At 47.9% G+C, this 19591-nt stretch overlaps 1 protein-coding gene across 8 annotated transcripts in view; it reads right to left on the minus strand.

The window, feature by feature from the left end:
- The window catches only part of MGAT1 (alpha-1,3-mannosyl-glycoprotein 2-beta-N-acetylglucosaminyltransferase), a 283501-nt gene that overhangs the window by 69776 nt on the left and 194134 nt on the right, over positions 1 to 19591 (minus strand). Inside the window, exon 1 of one of the 8 annotated variants that reach the window (XM_078645758.1) lies at positions 11726 to 12520. The exons of 1 other annotated variant lie outside the window; for it this stretch is intronic. The gene's annotated coding sequence lies outside the window, so the exon portion shown is untranslated. Of the gene's footprint in view, positions 1 to 7495; positions 8207 to 10415; positions 10529 to 11569; positions 12521 to 19591 lie in introns of those variants that run through there. 6 more of the 8 variants (XM_078645760.1, XM_078645762.1, XM_078645759.1 and 3 more) reach the window with 6 other exon arrangements.

Here is a 19591-nt window from a genome sequence, read left to right on the forward strand (position 1 = left end):
CACAACCCCCAGCAGCCTTTGGGGTCAGCGACGACGGTTGCGACGAGCGCGCCAGGAGGCGCTTAAAGCACCGACAGGGGCTGAGTCCCCTGTCTTCCTCATACCTGCAGTTTCGCCTAAGCTTCCTGTCCTCCTGAACTGCGGCCGGGCTTGGCTCCGCCATTCCTGCACTGAATCCGACCGGCCGGGCTTGGCTCCGCCGGCCGGACCACAACCCCCAGCAGCCTTTGGGGTCAGCGACGACGGTTGCGATGAGCGCGCCAGGAGGCGCTTAAAGCACCGACAGGGGCTGAGTCCCCTGTCTTACTCATACCTGCAGTTTCGCCTAAGCTTCCTGTCCTCCTGAACTGCGGCCGGGCTTGGCTCCGCCATTCCTGCACTGAATCCGACCGGCCGGGCTTGGCTCCGCCGGCCGGACCACAACCCCCAGAAGCCTTTGGGGTCAGCGACGACGGTTGCGACGAGCGCGCCAGGAGGCGCTTAAAGCATCGACAGAGCCTTCGTCCCGCGAGGACGCGCGCCGGACGAAGCCCGGACTAAGGGCGGACAGTCTAAGACAGTCCAAGACTGGCCACGACTGGACTGGGCCATACCTCCTGAGTGAAAATCTATTTTCGTGGTGAGGTACTTAGATAATCCTGCCTCCTTTCATTTTAGTGACTGTACTTGGGGGAAGCGGGCTGAAGTGTTGTATATCTATATTGGTAAGGGTTTTCAATACAATTTTTATATTTGTCGTCATCAGACCCATATATGTCTAAACAGAAGACCCCCATTGCTCCAACCAACACCATGGACAACTATTTGGTCCAGGTGGTGGCAAAAATAAATAATGAGCGTAGGTCTTCCTTGGGTCTTAGCGCCTCACCAATATCGTCGCAAGGGGGAAATCTATGTATGAACTTGATAGATATGGATGCAGGAAATGTCATAGATCCACCCACTCAGCATTTTTCTGATGATTTAGAGCTGAATGTTTCTGTGGTTTCAAATTCAAAAAACAACTCTGACATAATAGAGGAGGGTGATATAGATGCCCTCCAAGATGATCTAGAGCCTGTCGAGTGTTATCCCTCTCCATTGGCTCCTGTCCCCGCTCCAAGAGTAGTCAGAGGGGGCTCTAAGACCCTCCCCAGAAGAGAAGGGTTGAGGTCAAATAGGAAAAGACCAGCAACTCCCCCTAGTAAGAACGCCATAAAAGGTAAAGCGGGAGAAGAAAATGGAAGTATAGGCTGGGATGATGCAGTTATAAAGAAACTCATGGATATGATGGATAACAAATTAAACAGGTTAATCAAACCGTTGTTATCTAAAAATCGATCACCTCACCGACAAAGTTAACAAATTGGAGATTCTTTTAAAAACTACCAATGATAATGTGGGGGAGATACCGAATCTGGTATTCGATAAAATCAACGAAAAACAATATATAGAAATTATATCTGGGGGAGTAGTAGATGTTGTAGCCCCCATCCAGACAACAAGATCAAATCCTGATACACAACCATTTAACCCTACTCCTGCTGAACTACCAGCTATCCCAGGGAAAACCATTGATCCAGGCCCAAATCTAGAGACAGGACCTGTAGAGCTAGTTATAGAAGCGTCACCCTTGATCCTCGTTCTCCCTAACGTCCCACCTCTGAATGTGGGACAGATTGAGATACCAGAATCACTGTTAAATAAAGCACTAAACTGGTTGAGTAACAACATGCACATTTCTCCTTGGGGAAAAGAAAAGCTGACAGATGACCTGATTACAGCAAGACGAGTGAAGTGGATAGGGAACAAACCTAAGAAATTTGCGGGGGACTGTGTGGTACTGAACTTGAAGGACCCAGAAGTGCTACCGGAAATTCTGCTTAATCTATTCCCACCACAACGAAGAACGGCAGAACTAATACTACTTACGCTAGACTTCTTCTATAGTAGAAGAGGACTAGGGACAAAGCCTAGTGTTTTAAGGACCAAGTGGTCTGTCGTGGGTAGCAGAAGTGTTAGGGATAGCCCAAGATGTGATTGGGGGTTGCACTTGGAAAATAGATTTTCAGCCATATCCAATCTAAATGAGTGCGATTGACTCACAAGGCACAAATATCCGCCAGTCGTATCTCAGAGAAGGCGAACCAAGGGAAAGGTAGTCATCCCGGCACGCACACAACTGTGCAAACAGCCAATAGAGCCCAAGGAAATCCAAGATCTAAAATCTGGGGAGGTAGATAAAGATCAGCAGGGCAAAAATAGGGCAAGAACAGAAAGTGAGGTAGTTATGGAGGGTGGAAGAATAATGAGTATTGACCATGTGGAAAATGTTGAGGACATGGGTTATCCAGGACGTAACCCAGGAATATCTTCCTTGACCCTTATCTCGTGGAATATAGCAGGCATAACAAATAAGATATCTTCTCCTGAATGGGCTGATTTTATTGACCAACATGATATTATCATGTTACAAGAAACTTGGGCACACTAAAACCAGTTTTTCGCCATGGGTATCTAAACTACCATATACCAGCAATTAGAAATCATACAGGACGTCCTTCTGGAGGTCTATTAATTTGGATTGACCAGTCGCTGAACTGCTCAATAACTCAAAGACCATCCCCATCAAACGATATTCTATCATTAATCATTAGATGGGACAGCGGCCAAGAACTGGCTTTGTTTAATGTCTATGCCAGGGGTGTGGGCGGAGGTAAATCCTCAGAAGTAGTAACTACATTAGAATATGATCTAGAATTACTGGAACCCCAATTCCACGTAATTGTGGGTGGGGATTTCAACTCTACTTTTGAACCCATGGGTGAAGAGGACAGGATTCTGTCTGAGGAGGAGGACAATAAGTGGGGAATACCTCAGTTGGAGGTCCCAGCCATCAAAAGATGGAGTGCTGTGGCAATCCAGCTAAAGAGTCTTTGCTTAGCAAGAGGATTGAGAGCGGCAAATGGGCGTACGCCCTCTGACTTAAAAGGGAACAATACATTTGATAATGGACGCGCCACAAGCAGAATCGATTATTTTTTGATAGATGTAAGGGCATGGAGCAAACTGGTAGATATGTCTGTGGAGGTGAGAATGGAAAGTGACCACAATCCTTTGTGCTTGACCCTCCACACTTACCACAAGACTACAGATTGCGTCAACAAAATTGAGCGGGTCACTCAAGATGTTGTGTGTTCAAACAAGCAGCGCCATTTGAAATGGAGAATGTTGATTGAAGATATAACGAGATTAGAGGACCTCAAAAAAGTAGTGATAGAGGAAGTAAATAACATCAATCCCCATTGTGAGAATCCCAATTTTCAGGTCTATATGATGGAGGCACATAAAACATTCTTCTCCAAACTTCAAAGCTTTTTTACCAAATCTGTAGATCCAAGAAGAGCTAAAAAGAAACAGCCTAGGCAGGGCTGGTACGACACGAGCTGTAGACTGGCACGTCATAACTTAAGTATTGAATTGAGAACGGGCAACCCCATGACAGTTAGGAAGGCGAGAGACACATATAGATCGACTCAAAAACAAGCGAGGAAACGCTGGGACGAAGAATGCTGGTGCGAGCTGAAACAGGCTTGCGCAGCCAAGGATTCCAAGCTATTTTGGGCCATAGTAAAATGGGATAGGGGTGGGATAGCTGCACAACCACATAACCATGTTGCAAAAAATGATTGGATTGAGTTTTTCAAACCACAGTACGCATGTAACCCAATGCACACTGTAAATTCCCCCCCTCCTAGTATCTTTTTTAAACATCAAATATTCAGCGAAAAAGAGGTTAGCTTGGCCTTGGATTGCGTATCAGGGGGGAAAGCACCGGGTATGGATGGAATCCCGGCAGATGTGTTTCTATCTGATAGGAATTCATGGTGCACCTACCTTACATGGTTGGCAAATGCAGTGGCGATGGGAGGGGAAGTGCCCGCTTCTTGGAAGGGAGTGGAAATCATCCCCATATTTAAAAAAGGTGACAAAACACAGGCGAAAAACTATAGACCCATCAGTCTTATTGATACAGCGCAAAAACTTATGGGGCGACTAGTCCAGAACAAGCTGCAACAATGGATTGATGAAAAAAACATATTGTCACCATACCAAGCAGGGTTTCGCCCCTTGACCAGTAGTGTCGACCAAGTTTTTTACTTTATAACAATTTATTGGAGAAATGTTATTTTAAAAAAGGGCACATTATATGCTGTCTTTGTAGATTTAAAAGCAGCCTTTGACCTGGTCCCAAGAGAAAAACTGTGGCAGACCCTGGATGATGCAGGCATAAGTCAAGAACTGCTCACTCTTCTAGTACGCCTCCATGAAAATAACTTCGCTAAAATCAGATGGGGCAAGCAGGGAGAAGTGACTGAGCCCTTTCCGGTGGAGCGAGGGGTGAGGCAAGGGTGTGTCGTGGCCCCAACATTGTTTTCAATCTATATAAATGGTATTGTTGATCACCTGAAGAAATTACCAAGTGACGCGCCAATTATAGCAGGTTCACATGTACCCATATTAATGTTTGCGGATGATACGCTTCTACTTTCGCGTACACCGAGTGGTCTCCAAAAAGTGGTTGATGCCTTTGGTGAATTTTGTGATGGTTGGGGCTTTGAATTGAATACATCTAAGACCAAATTCATGTGCCTTAATTATCACTCTATGTCTAGGGGTGTGATAACATATAAGGGCACCCCACTTGAGAAAGTAGATGCTTTTTCATATCTAGGAATAATCCTACAGGGAGATATGAAATGGAAAGCGCACATTAATACGGCAGTACTAAAGTTTAGCCAACTGGCAGGGGCGGTAGCCCTTAAACACAGGGCCTCACTGACAAAACCAGTAAAATGCGCTCTTGAAATTTACAATATGAAAGTACTGAGCGCCTGTTTATATGGCTCCGAGCTTTGGGGTTTCTCAAATTTGGGTGACTTGGGGAGAGCAGAAAATAGATTTCTTCGAGGGCTTGTAATGGCCCCACAGAGCACGCCCACAATCCCCTTGAAATTGGACCTTGGCAGGAAAAACGTAGAGGACATAGCTCGGCTACGGCCTCTGTTATATTGGAGGCGCCTGATGGTGACCCCAGAGCTAACCCACTATGTAACAGCATTATTAGATGTGGTTACGTGTGACCGATTCCACTGTATTGTATGGATAAAGGAACTGCGGGACACTCTTGTAAAGTTAAAGTTGGAACATCTGTGGGGTAACAGGGATGTGGCTTGTTTTCCATCGAAAACAATACTGAAAGGAATGTACTGGGAGATGGTGTACTCAACAATGTATCAAAAAGGTCCCTTACCCAATTTGTCATCTCGCTTCTTGGACATTAAGATGTTCCCTTTGTGTGAAGATTACTGGGACATAATCGAACGTCCGCATGACAGGAAACTATACTTTCAATTTCGTGTTGGAACACTTCCAGTGAATGCTTTTAAGAAACACTGGAACCCTTAACGGGATGAACACTGTCATCATTGTAAGGACCAAATAGAGCACACCTCCCATCTATTGTTTTGTTGTCCTTTATATGCCAGTCCAAGGCGCAAATGGCTAAAGCCAGTTTGTTTAAATATGGGTACTCGTAGTCAATCAACCGCACTTAGAATATTAAAATCTGACTGCTCTACACTATTAGCGATAGCAAAATTCCTTGATGGGCCTGGGTAATCCGTTCCCGCTCACTACTGTTAAATGTAACATAATGAAGTATGGCCGCCCTGTTCCAATTGCTCTTATATCTGAAACATGTACATATTATTTTAACTGCTTTTTATGAACTGAGAATAATTTTTATGTGTACAAAGTATTCGACTGTCATTGTTTAATATGTTTTTTAAAAGAAAAAGTTTTTAGCTATAGTATTTATTGTATAGGGTAGGGACTGATGCTTTTATGACAAATGTCGAATAAGGCTTTGAAAATGAAATGCCAGATTCTCAAGGTGTGCCAGGGACGCCGAGGCTTCAGATCCTTCGCCGAGGACTGAGCAACTATAGCTCAGTCCTGCTCCCTCTGAATTATGATAACACTGTTCGCGCACTAGCCCTCATTCAGTCAGTCTGTAGATTTGAACCCACTGCACACCCAGTCATTAGTGCACCCTGCAGCCACAGTGGTACCTCACTTGTAACTGGGCCCCAAGTAGGCATGGTCACCATCACCAGTGCTTGCTCTTGGACGTTTTCATCGCGCTGAGTCATTGATTTGATGTGTTCTTAGCCCATTTCAGCTAATTAGAGACTGCTCCATAACAGAAGTCTTCCTTCATAGGAAAGACTTGTATGGAGAGGAAACGGAGAGCCTGGTCAAGCGTGAAGAGCAGGCATTGGAGGGAGATCTAAAGCCTGCAGAGCTAACAAGTGAGCAGTGGAAAGCCACAACCTGGACAAGACAAGCCACGAACAAGAAACGGGCAAATGAGCGACAGCAAAGCCAATCCGTGGCAAACAGTAGGCAGACTGCAAGCCACTATCTTCTAGGTAAGACCACAATGCCTTTTGCAACCAGACCGCAAAGCTGTCTGGCAAGCTCGACCTAAAAAGCCGTAGGAGGAATGGCTGAATGAATCTCAGCCTCTGGTTATTACTTTAGGCCTCATTGTAATGCATTTTTTTGTTTAAAAAAACAAAACAAAAAAACAACTACTACATCACTTCAGATGTGGAAATGGAAATCAGCACTGGTAAGGCTAAACAGTAACAGTCATGCTAAACTGCCAGGCCACGTCCCTGCCGACCAATAACACACACAACGCCAGACCTGCTTGTGTCCTATAGCACAGTGAGCCATATGGCTGGCAACACCAGTAACAGGCAGTAAACAAAACAAGTAATTGCTGGAACGTCTGAATTCGTCTTAGCCCCTGGTAACTACTCTGGGCTGCATCCACCCATCGAGGCAGGAGCACTAGCTAAGGCTACTTAGACAACCTTGGCAGTAGAGGTGGGCAGCCGATAAATGAGAAGTGAGAGCAGAACCAAACAACGGGTCTGCCTTGGATCTTGGAGCCCGTGCATGAGCCGAGCCCTGAAAAGGTTGGCTATGTATATCACGTAACAAACATCAGGCAAAATATGATAAAGTCGCTTCAAAAATCAAAAATGTGCATTTTTATAACATAGTGAAGCTTTGGCATTAATAAGTCACATTGTAGCACTGCACTGAGTAGTACTTAGTACATACGTTTATTAAAAGACGTACTTTTAGTAAGAGTCAAGGCAGCTGTGTAAGCCTTGTACAGGCTCAGTTTATTACAGAGCAACATTGTTATTAAATCAAAGCACAAACGTTTTGTACAACTGGTATTCTGAACTTACACATTTTAAAGTGCTATCATGCACGACAATGAAGAAAAACTGTTTTGGTGAAAGGAAATATTTGCCCAAGATCATACAATTTAAGCGGTGAAGCTGCGATTTGGGTTTTTTGGTTTCATTTTGTACAAATCAGCCAGGAAATTACCATCTTTTTGTCTTTCCTTGTGGTAAAGATGTATTTTTACCTTTTTTTGCACTCGTTTCTATAGTGTGAACCTCACCCAAAGGCCAAATTGGAGGGCTTAACATGAGCACGACTTACATGACAAAAGCTCACATTCATTGCTTACAGGCATGGGAAGGTGCAGCAATTTGCCCGGAATCACTGGATTTTGTGCCGACGCGGAGACTCGAAGCTGTTTCCCCAGTCCCAAAGTCGACAGCACTGGCCCTAACGCCACATCCGGAGTAGAGTGAGTGCGGGAAGCAGGCAGAAGCCACGTGACAGCTCGGCTCATTATGGGCTCGAGGATCCAACAGGGCCCCGAGCCAGGCTTCAGGCTCGCCATTTCAATGGCTCGCCCACCTCTGGTTAGTAGTGAAGATTTCCCACTACTACAACCCTGTAAGTAATTTGGCTCCGAGATTTCTCTTAAAAAATATGTGTTACCCACAAACTACTCCCCGTGAAAGAGCACCGGAGTAAGTCAACACCGAATTCCTCTGATCTCTTTCTGAAAGGGTCACGTGCGACATCGTTGCAGTTGTATTCGGACCCCAAGAATACAAAACGCAGGTGGGAGTTTCAAGGACAATAAATGGTGGGTCTTGACGCCTCGTTGCACAAAGCTGCCCTGCGCAGCATGCGCAGCGCACACACCGCTTCATCGCCGTGGTCTTTCTTGTTCTATTCGGAGAAGGCGCTCTGAGGAAGGTGGGAAAGAAACGCACAGAATGACCGGTGAGTCTCAGGTAGGGGCGAGCAGGAGGACGCTGGGGGCTGAAGCAGTCTGGTGAGAGGCTTCCTCTGGAGAACCTCTGCGTGGGCGATCCGCGAGCTACTGTGCGGGACAACCGTACAAGAAGCTATCAAGTACACCCAACATAAACCGAACTAACAGCCAGGAACAGAACATACACATGACAAACGAGTTACCAACACAACCCTCTCCAAGACAAACACTCGCCCACGCATGGTCAACACCACCTACGAACAGTAAACATCCAGTCAGCAGGAACGGCAACTCCACCCACTGCCCAGGCAACCTCAGGCCCACAGAGGTTGTGCAAGCATCAGATTATGAGCCCAGGGCATGTACCAGACAAGCTATGCATCAACAGCAGCATTACACCCTTCTCAAACTGTGAAAGGCAAGCCACGCCTCATTAAGCCAACACGGCACACACGAATCATCCAGTTAGGAGTGGTCGTCAATGCCCCTTTCCACGCTACAGTCTGACAAAACAGCACTCACACAATTCATCGTTCCACATGTGATAATCGCCTCTTTAGATCCTAGAAGTCGGCCCTTCGAAAAAGAGGACCAAACTAGACTCCTAGAGGGGTAACAAAAAATAACATTTCAACTTTGCAGGTAGAGTAAACCATGCCATACTGGGCAGCACACGGGTTATCCCAACCCCAGGAGCCTCACACTCCAATGCCAAACAGCATGCCCAATGCAAAATGAACCAAAAGTCTCACTATTAATCAAAGACCGTACTTGATCGCCTGCACACGTGTACAGCAACACCCATACACAATGGCAGTTACACACACTCTATAGGACTCAGTAAAGAGTAGCCAGGACAGCCACCATTATGTCCCAAGTGCACAGTCAACCCTCATTAGAGGATCATGAAATCCAGAACTCAAATTCAAAGCTGCACCATCTTTCCATAACTCATACACATCATGCCAATTGACTAGGAAATAAAGGTTAGACTTTCAACTAGCTACAAGTATTCACATACAGGCAAAATTAGCAACCCTCAAAGACTAAAAACAAAGATTTTCCGTTGGAGTAATTCACAATAACCAAAGTAAAAACTGGAATGTCATAGCATTCCACCTGTAAACCTCACGAATCTTAAAGCGAATAGAAGTATTTTTTTTACCAACAACTAGAAAAGACTAACAGACTCACAACTATATCAAACCACTCAAAAATTAAGCCCAATGCAGCAAATACATACACGTAATTAGCAGTAAGTGTTGTATAGGCACCACAGTCATTTTCATATAGAGGGTAATACTACACTTTACACCGTCCATGCTCGGTCACTTGGGACACTGTTTTTCATCCAGGTAGGCCAGTGCTTCGAATGCATTGAGATTTTCTTCACAGTTCGTATCTTTGCAAGCCTTCTCAAACTATGAAATCTGCATTTACTTATTTTTGAATACCAGCCCAATTAAGATACTTCTTTTGCAAGATGAAAGATTTCTGCACAAAGCAACTTTCGGTGGTGTTGGGCAATATTAGCAGAGGTGTGTACGCCTTGTGAAAGAAAGAAAGCCTCGAGTTGGCAGCTCTCCTGGAGAACATTTAATCAGCGACTGTCTGTTCTAAGGATTTCCTCTACAGTATCTAGTAGGTGTGTAGGAGTCTACCGAGAGGTTCAAAAATGAACCCGCCATCTTCGCGGGCCCGGGAATATTTTACAATCACGTGCACCCCGGAGAAGGCAAGGACTGGTGGAACAGGAAAGGATCACTCCAAGCTGTGTGCGGAAACGGCCGAGTCATGGGTCCTCTGACGAGGGACGCCTCGGGCCCCACAGATTAGTCTGGAGTCTGCACAAACACCGCCGTCACTGCCGCTGTGGAGCGGCTGGTATCGGCGCGCGCGCGAGAAGGGCATTCACCAGGCAGGGTCACAACATGACACCCACAGAGACAGGCCGTCAAGAGCGAGACGACTCAACAGGTGGCAACACATACAAAGGTGAAGCCAGGCACTCCAAGAATAAGACCAGCATACTTAATCAACCCTTTAAGTGTAAACAATATATACACAAACATAGGCGTAACCACCCAAAATACAGTCGTAAAAACAAAATCGCTCAGCTACACAATGGCTTTACTAAGGATTAAACCCCCCCGCCCCACACCACCACGAGATCACCGTGGAAAGCATTCAAAACCTAATGCAGATGCACTACCAGCTAGAGATGGTCACGGTGAGAAACTCATGGAGAGATGTCCAGAAACATGCAAGGCTACGTCTCCCAACCGCACACGGCCAGGCATAGATACACTACTCCCAGGGCCAATTACCCACCAGTTCCCTCACATGAAGGATACAGTCCCAGGGGTGAAGGCACCAGGCACGCCCCCTCAGGGAACATCAAACACAGGGCACATAACTCCAGTTGCTGTCAAGAGCGAGAGATATTCACAAGCTTCAGTGTTAGAAACAGGGGCGCACAAATAGACCTCCACTTCACGCAGAGAGGAGCAAACGCAGACCTCTACTTCACATAGGCAGGTTCATACGTAGACCTCCACTCCACATACAAACAAGGGCACACGCAGACCTCCACTTCACCTAGACAGGAGCACACGCAGACCTCCACTTCACATAGGAACAAGGGCATACGCAGACCTCCACTTCACGTAGAGAGGAGCAAACGCAGACCTCCACTTCACATAGAAACAGGGGCACACGCAGACCTTCACTTCACCTAGAGACAGGGGCACACGCAGACCTCCACTTCACCTAGAGACAGGAGCACACGCAGACCTCCACTTCACCTAGAGACAGGAGCACACGCAGACCTCCACTTCACCTAGAAACAGGGGCACACGCAGACCTTCACTTCACCTAGAGACAGGGGCACACGCAGACCTCCACTTCACCTAGAAACAGGGGCACACGCAGACCTTCACTTCACCTAGAGACAGGGGCACACGCAGACCTCCACTTCACCTAGAGACAGGAGCACACGCAGACCTCCACTTCACCTAGAGACAGGAGCACACGCAGACCTCCACTTCACAGACAGGAGCATACGCAGACCTCCACTTCACAGACAGGGGCAGACGCAGACCTCCACTTCACAGACAGGGGCAGACGCAGACCTCCACATGGAGACAGGGGCAGACGCAGACCTCCACATCGAGCCAGGGGCAGACGCAGACCTCCACATCGAGCCAGGGGCAGACGCAGACCTCCACATCGAGCCAGGGGCAGACGCAGACCTCCACATCGAGCCAGGGGCAGACGCAGACCTCCACATCGAGCCAGGGGCAGACGCAGACCTTCACAATGAGACAGGGGCACATCCAGAACTCCACTTCACAGAGACAGACCTACTCTTCAGATAGTAGAAGTCTGTTGGCGCCTCTCTGAGCACTGGTCTAACTCCAGAGCACATCGAGACTCCAATACATTCACCTGGAGCCCCGGGTCACACTACAGACTGCAGTACCTCACGCCGGAGCCGATCCTTCCACGGAGGCTGTCACCCACCTCGGCAGAGACTGCCAGCTGTCCTCCCTCGGACCCAGGGCCAGAGTCTGCCCGAACTTCGGCAACTCTCGTGCCCCGTCCTCGCCCCGCCCGCCGCTCACCTCTCCTGCACACAATAACCAGGAAACGTGTCGCTCTGTGGTAGGTTTGGGCGAAGGAAGAGGCCAGGCTGTAGCAGGGGGCAGAGGGACACCCCCAGCCGGGGCCGGACCGGCGCCAGCACGGCCCAGTCTGAAGAGGCACAGAGAAGGAGGGGCCGAGGAGGAGAGGCGAGGCCATAGAGGGCAGGCAGGATTAATGGATGGAGGGGGGAGGGAGGGACAACGGAAGGGGGCAGTCACACAGAGGGCACGAAGAATCAGAGGAGGGGAGGGACAGAGGAGGGCCAAGGAAGGGTGGGTGGAGCAAGGAATCTTCGTGCGTGCGATAAAAGTGGCTGAGGTGAAACAAAAAGGCAGCCATCACAAACCCAGCTAGATATAAACTTAATGGAGATTGCTGCAAGCACAGCACCGAAACCAATAAGGCATCTCGGGATTTGGAGTGTTAATTAACCGGGGCGTTAAGGAGATGGGGCAGAAGTAAGCCAGGAAGAGGAGGAAGGCGGCTAGCCAGTAGGGGCCGGGGCGGCGCCGGTGGACAGAACCGAACCTTCCCAGTCTGGAGACGGACCGGACCGCGAGGGGTCGGGGCTGCCAGCAGCAGAGACCTGGCAAGCGCACGCTCCCTCGCGGCGCAGACACTCCCGGAAGGGAGTCTGGTCGCCAACTTCTGTGTGAGGAAACCCACTTCCAGCTGTTGCCGGACTCCGCTTCCTCCTTGGAAGAACACGTGTGTGCGAATTTTATTTATTTATTTATGCAATTTTATATAGCGCGGACTTTACCCGAATGTGTCAGACCGCTTCACAAAAGGACCAATAGTGATACACGAGGAACAAAATACGAAATACAAAATACAAAAACAAACCATAAGTTACATGGAGCAAAGTGACACTAGTGAGCAACCAGAATACATGAGGTAGCAATCGGTGCATTGACAGGAGAAAAAAAGTGATATGGGTGCAGGTTACAAAAACGTACAAAATACAAGTAGAAGTATAATACTGCAATAAAAGGCAGACACTCCAGCACAAGAACAAACGTTACGTAGGCAATGGTGGCACTTGTGCAAGTATCTAAAACAAACAATTTTACGTGGGCAATGGTGGCACTTGTGCAAGTATCTAAAACAAACAAAATGTGCGAGGTAGCAAACAGTGTGTTACAAGACAAAAGTGACATGTGCAAGTTCCAAAAGGGTACCATACACAGGTATTGGGATATTACTAAGCAATTAAACTATCAGAACACACTGGGGAGGAGGTACCATAACACTGGCCAATAGACTTTCCAATAATGGGAGGTCCTCCTTCAGACGGAGGCAAGGGTGTGAGTTAGACTTGGAGGGGTCTTTGGAGGAGGAGAACTTTAAGGTCCAGTTTGAAGGCCTGAGAGGAGGAGGTAGTCCGGAGCGGAGGTGGGAGTGAGTTCCAGATTCTCACTGCGTTGCCTGAAAAGGATTGGGCCATCGATCTTTCCTTCTTGAAAGTGGGGGGTTCAAGCAGAAGATTTTCCGCATTCCGAGATGGTCTAGAGCCTCCGGAGAGTTTCAGTTTATTCGACAGGTAGCGAGGAGAGGAGGAGTGCAAGGCTTTGTGGGTGATACAGGCAGTCTTGTAGATAGCTCTAGCCTCGATGGGAAGCCAACGAAGGGAGGATAGCAGCGGTGTAATGTGGTCGCTTCTTTTAGCCCCATAGATGAAACGGGCTGCTGAGTTTAAGACCGATTTCAGGGGGGGCGAAGAGGGACCAAAGTGCATCCTTGTCTGCCACAGAGGGGACACGGCGAGCTTTGAAGACAGGCAGGCGCAGACAGCCAAGAGCCATGAACAAAACACAGTAATGCCTCCACGGCGAGCCTGGAAGGCAGGCAGGCGCAGACAGCCAATAGGCCATGTACAAAACACAGTAATGCCTCCACGGCGAGCCTGGAAGACAGGCAGCCAAGAGGCCATGTACATAACACAGTAATGCCTCCACGGCGAGACTGGAAGATAGTCTCAGCAATGCCTCCAGGGCGAGCCTAGAAGATAGGCTGGCACAGGCAGGCAAGAGGCCATGTACAAAACACAGCAATGACTCCACGGCGAGCCTTGAATACAGGCAGCGCAGGCAGCCAAGAGCCATGTACAAAACACAGCAATGCCTCCAGGGCGAGCCTGGAAGACAGGCAGGCGCAGACAGCCAAAAAGCCATGTACATAACACAGTAATGCCTCCACGGCAAGCCTGGAAGACAGGCAGGCACAGGCAGCCAAGAGCCATGTACAAAACACAGCAATAACTCCAGGGCGAGCCTGGAAGACAGGCAGCCAAGAGGCCATGTACATAACACAGTAATGCCTCCACGGCAAGCCTGGAAGACAGGCAGGTGCAGGCAGCCAAGAGCCATGTACAAAACACAGCAATGCCTCCAGGGCGAGCCTGGAAGACAGGCAGGTGCAGGCAGCCAAGAGGTAATGTACAAAACACAGTAATGCCTTCACGGCAAGCCTGGAAGACAGGCAGGTGCAGGCAGCCAAGAGGCCATGTACCAAACACAGCAATGCCTCCAGGGCGAGCCTGGAAGACAGGCAGGTGCAGGCAGCCAAGAGGCCATGTTCAAAACACAGTAATGCCTCCAGGGCGAGCCTGGAAGACAGGCAGACGCCGACAGACAGCCAAGAGGCCATGTACAAAACACCCCCAATGCATGGCAAAGTATTTTTAGACCGCACTGAAGGGGGAGGTGATTATGGAAGTACGGACAGGAAAGGAGAGGCGAACACCAAGGGACTCGGAGAGAAAGACCAGAAGGGTGGAAAAAGCTAGAACGGGCCCAGAGAAAGAGGCCAGGCATGAGCGACAAGCGGAGGAAGGGGCGAGTGTAAGAGGCCACAGAATGGTGAAGGGTAGTGACAAAGAGACCAAGTGCGCGTGCAAATTTTGAAGGAAGCCAGACAACAGCACCATGTTGGGATGGTGTGGAGCAGTGCTTTAAATGGGTCCGGTACCGAGTACCGGCACTTTTGCATTTTGTAAGGGCTACCGGCACTTCTCCAGAGAAATGTAATACTTTTAATTGTACCGGCACTTCTCAACTCCGGTACAGATTACCCACACTTCTATTTTTCCATTTCAAGCACTGGTGTGGAGGTTACAGAGACTAAAATGTTTGCAGCGCTCCTACTGCACCCTGAGGGGCACTTACTGAACAGTGGCCGTGTGGAGAGCCCCACAGCATCAGGTGGGGCAGATCTGCGTGAAACTCTTCACAGCGCCAGGTGTAGCAGTCAACAATGAGGGACTGTTTTGTAAGCCTTCTCTCCTCCACAGCACTGTCAGGTTTTGGGTATTTGTAGGGTTTCCTAGCACAACTCTGTCAGGACTCAGTTGCTGGAGCCTATTAGAAGAGTCAAGTCTACAGCTTCAACTTCTTGAGGAATTGAAAAGGCGATTCTGATGTGCAGCAATAGTTGTTTCGGCCTTTAGGACTGTAGTAGGAAAAGGCCCATTTGCCGGCTCCAGTTCTGCGTGGGGTGGATATAGGATGATATCGAGGTGTAAGGGTTCAATCAGCCTCCACAGCCTCCACAGCACGCAAGCAGAGTAGTCACTGATAAATGTTTGGAAAGACCCCACGGCCCAATGTAAGGCAGTCACAGAGGAGCAAATGTTCGGACGGGCCCCACAGCAGCTTACTGGTCCAGGGATTAAATGGGCCGGGGTCATTGGAATGTGGAATTATGGGGCCACTGAAAATACATCGCCAGTAAAAAAGGAATGTTGCTTGTGCCAGTACCACACAGAATTAGACAAGCATATGGTCTGCTGCTGCCCAGCCTGGTCACATCAGAGGCGATAATACCTCAGAACAATGTTTCTTGCTAAATGGCACGAGAATTTGCAAATAGGCCCTAACATGCATCTATACAACTGCGGTGCCAATGGACCTCGCACAAATTGGCAAGTATTACGCAGAAGCAGAAAGGATTTTATGAATGGAGCGTGAACTGAAGGCAATAGCAAGCAAAGCATACGCTGCCGAACATCCATTGTTGTAGAAACATTTTCCTGGGTGGTACCGTACATGAATTGGCACGGAATGGCTTCACACACGTAGCTTGCACTCTAGGACCTGGAAGCGCACATCCCCACGCATGAAGCTTGCACTTCAAGGGACAATTGCGTGGGTCTAACTTCGCATCTCATGCCTCATGTACCTCTTGCATACTCCCTCTGGTGGGGTCTCCTGCATGGACGGGTGTCACACAGATTTATGCATTTTTCTTGCACTTTAGGATTCTGCACTTCATTGTATATCATTTTGAAAGGGGCCTTGGATAGGATTTGGCACCACATGCATTTATGCATTAATCCTACACTTTAGGATCATGGAAGCCTATGGCTGCACGTACACACGCAGCACTTTAATGCTCCTTGGATGTTTCAGCGCTTCTGGTTTCTTAGTCTCCGCACACTCACGCACTTTACAGCCTTGTGCGTGTCTGTCTATGGCTTAAAATTGAACGCCCAAGCACTTTACAACTTTATGCATGCCTGGTTGTGGCCTAAAACACCCGTCCCTAGAATAAAATTTTGGAGCTATCTGCTGCACCTATAATACTTGGCCCTAGCACATTCTAATGCTGCCAACCTTGCTTGGGCTTCAAATGTGTTTTTTATATTGTCCTCGTATGCACATAAACTGCCTATTTCGTTTGGGCTCTAAACATTATGTTTTTAATACAGTCTTATGATTTTATAAATTACTTTCATATAGGTTTTAATTACCAAGTTTTATACTTTACCTCTGCTTTTATGTCGCACTAGAGACCGTTCTTTGTAAAGGATTTTAGGTAATCGTACAATCAAGATTTACAAACAGTCTATTTTATTTGAAACAGACTTTCAAATTAATAACAAACAAATGTGTTATTCATCTTACACAGCGGAAAAAAAAGCGCACTGACACTGGACAACCACAGGAGAATACTCACCATCAGTACGCACCACCCCAACACCACTCTAATGAATCCAAGCAATTCTGGTTTTGAAGAATGGTTTTTCTGGGGCTATTCACCCTTCAAACACAGCCTGTATTCATTCTCAAATTGTTTCATATAGGAGTCAGAAAGTTATTCAAGCTGGCCTGCAAAGTATCCGAGCTACGGAATTAGCAATGTATGACATTGCTTACTCTGAAAACCGACAAGTCTTCAAATTCAATTGTCCCAACAAAAAAAAAAGGGCTGGTCTGGATAAAACCTAAGGAGAAACCTTAACTCGTACATTTGTAAATACCCCATGGTGTTGTGCAATGTGGAAGACTAAAACTTGATGAATTCTCAAAGGTGAAATGTCAGGGTAAGTTTATTTCTTGTATATGCCATGTGTTTCTCTACACCAGTGTGATACACTTCCCTGTTCAGGTGGCGGTGTAGGACCATATATATTATATGGCACATTCATTTAAAGTATTCCATTTGGCTTCCTGTACCCATGTAACACACACTGTGATGATGGCAGGTCTTGTTCGCGCTGTACAAAATTGCAAATAAATATAGATAAATACACACAACCTTTACCACATGCAAGCAATTATAAATCTGATAACTTATTTGTGCAATCAGACATCCCAGCGGCACGATAAAGCCAACGTCGTCACACACCATCTCCAGCCTCACCTGTAAATAGTTCTACTCAATAGCCCACTAGGCAGAATCCTCTCACCATCATTCACATAAGGCACTAAAGCCACAGAGTTGCAAAGCGATGCCAAATCACATCACATGCACCATAACAATTATTGAGCATTGCATTCATATCAACACATCACGCTGCAGAAGATCCACATGTTTTTTCAAATGTTTTTGCTAAATTGTTTGGGCCGTTTCTGGAGACTGTGCCACCCTGCCCAGTGTTCACCCTCCCTCCACCTTGGTATACACCCGAATCATGTCCTTGTGCAGAGGCCTGTTTTGACAATGAATGAGGCCAACAGCTGGGCTCTGGTCAGAGGGGGACACATGGGTGCAGCTACTTGTACGAGTGAGGCGGTCACCTCGCTGAACTGTAGAGAACAGTGGTGGCAGTGATAGCTATTATAATAAACACGGAAGGCTTTTTTGGGACTGGTCACCTGCTAAGGAGAAAGCCTACTGAAATCTATTTAAATAGTCTGCCAGTCCCTAAAACCAGGCCCTTCACCCAGCTGTATGCAAGGAAAGTAGTGCATGTATACTTCTAAAGTGAGTCACAAGTGTGCATGAAGCATGTATTCAGAATGTGTCCCTACCACAATGGCTTCCATTTTGAATTTAGTCAAATCCAGTGGTACCCAAGATGGAGAAGCAGGAAAAAACACACAAATTCAGCCGATGTGCACTAGAGGGCCTTTTCAGGCATTCCACATATCTTTGTACTAGGCCAGACAGGAGAAGGTTTAGGATAGGAGAACGTGGATTCCTTTGAGGTCAGAGAATATTACTGTGCCCTTTCTTGGCAGTTTGTTCTTTTTGTTAGGGCAATCCTCTTTATCCCCCACTGTTTGACAGCTAGGTGACCGGGACAGCCCACATATCTTTAGTGGCCTGGTTTTGGATTTCTCCTGCAAGAGACTTCTAGGTCCACTCCACCTCCCTATGCCAACTTTTGACTGAGACCACAACTGATCCAGTCACTGTAAAACACAAAGCTACTGAGCATCCTGGAACTGGTCACAGAACTAAACTAATGGAATACACAAGTCTGTCTGCAACTGGAGTATAAAGATGGGACAGAAATTCCCATCAGTGAGCCAAGATTTCCAAACCAGAAGTAACCAGGAGACTCACTGGCGCTCTAGGGATGAAGTACGGACAGTTAATTGACAGGTACTGGCACTGCTGCGCACGCGCTGCTGCTGGCGCTTATGCATTTTTAACTTGCCCTGTTTGGTATTTGATTTATTCATTTTATTTCTTCTTTCCCCTGCTTTTAAGCGGGATCAGGCTGGGCTCCGCTCCCCTCCCTCCCTCTTACCGCATTTAAAAGGCTACTTCATCGCCGTTTTGGCGAGTCCGGGTCCCGGGGGTTGTCCTGCCTAGGAGCCATCTTGGTTTGGGCTCCTCATTCCATCGACGGGCGCCATCTTGGAGCGTCCTCGCGCTCGCGCTGGGCTTGGATCGCCTATTTAAGGCGGATTCATTTCCATCTCTGCCTTGACAGGTACTGGCACTGCTGCGCACGCGCTGCTGCTGGCGCTTATGCATTTTTAACTTGCCCTGTTTGTTATTTGATTTATTCATTTTATTTCTTCTTTCCCCTGCTTTTAAGCGGGATCAGGCTGGGCTTCGCTCCCCTCCCTCCCTCTTACCGCATTTAAAAGGCTACTTCATCGCCGTTTTGGCGAGTCCGGGTCCCGGGGGTTGTCCTGCCTAGGAGCCATCTTGGTTTGGGCTCCTCATTCCATCGACGGGCGCCATCTTGGAGCGTCCTCGCGCTCGCGCTGGGCTTGGATCGCCTATTTAATGCTCTCCTCTCCCGCGCAGAAGGGGCGCCATCGCTTAGCCGGAGTCGTGCCAGAGTCCTGCCCGTCTGCGCCCGTCAGCGACGAGGAAGCGCGAGACGTGGCAGGGCTCTGTTCACTAGCTGCTATAACATCATGCAGGCTCCACTACTGCTCCATTACAATCGGGCAGACTTGTTAGCCATTGGGAACAGGGCTAAGGTCTGCTCTTGTGATCTGGTGGACCCTTTAATCGGCCCATACACCTGCGCATGTAATGGTTGGTCAGTAGCTAGAC

The sequence above is a fragment of the Lissotriton helveticus genome, chromosome 5_1, assembly GCF_964261635.1.
Source record: "Lissotriton helveticus chromosome 5_1, aLisHel1.1, whole genome shotgun sequence".
Lineage (NCBI taxonomy): Eukaryota > Metazoa > Chordata > Amphibia > Caudata > Salamandridae > Lissotriton > Lissotriton helveticus.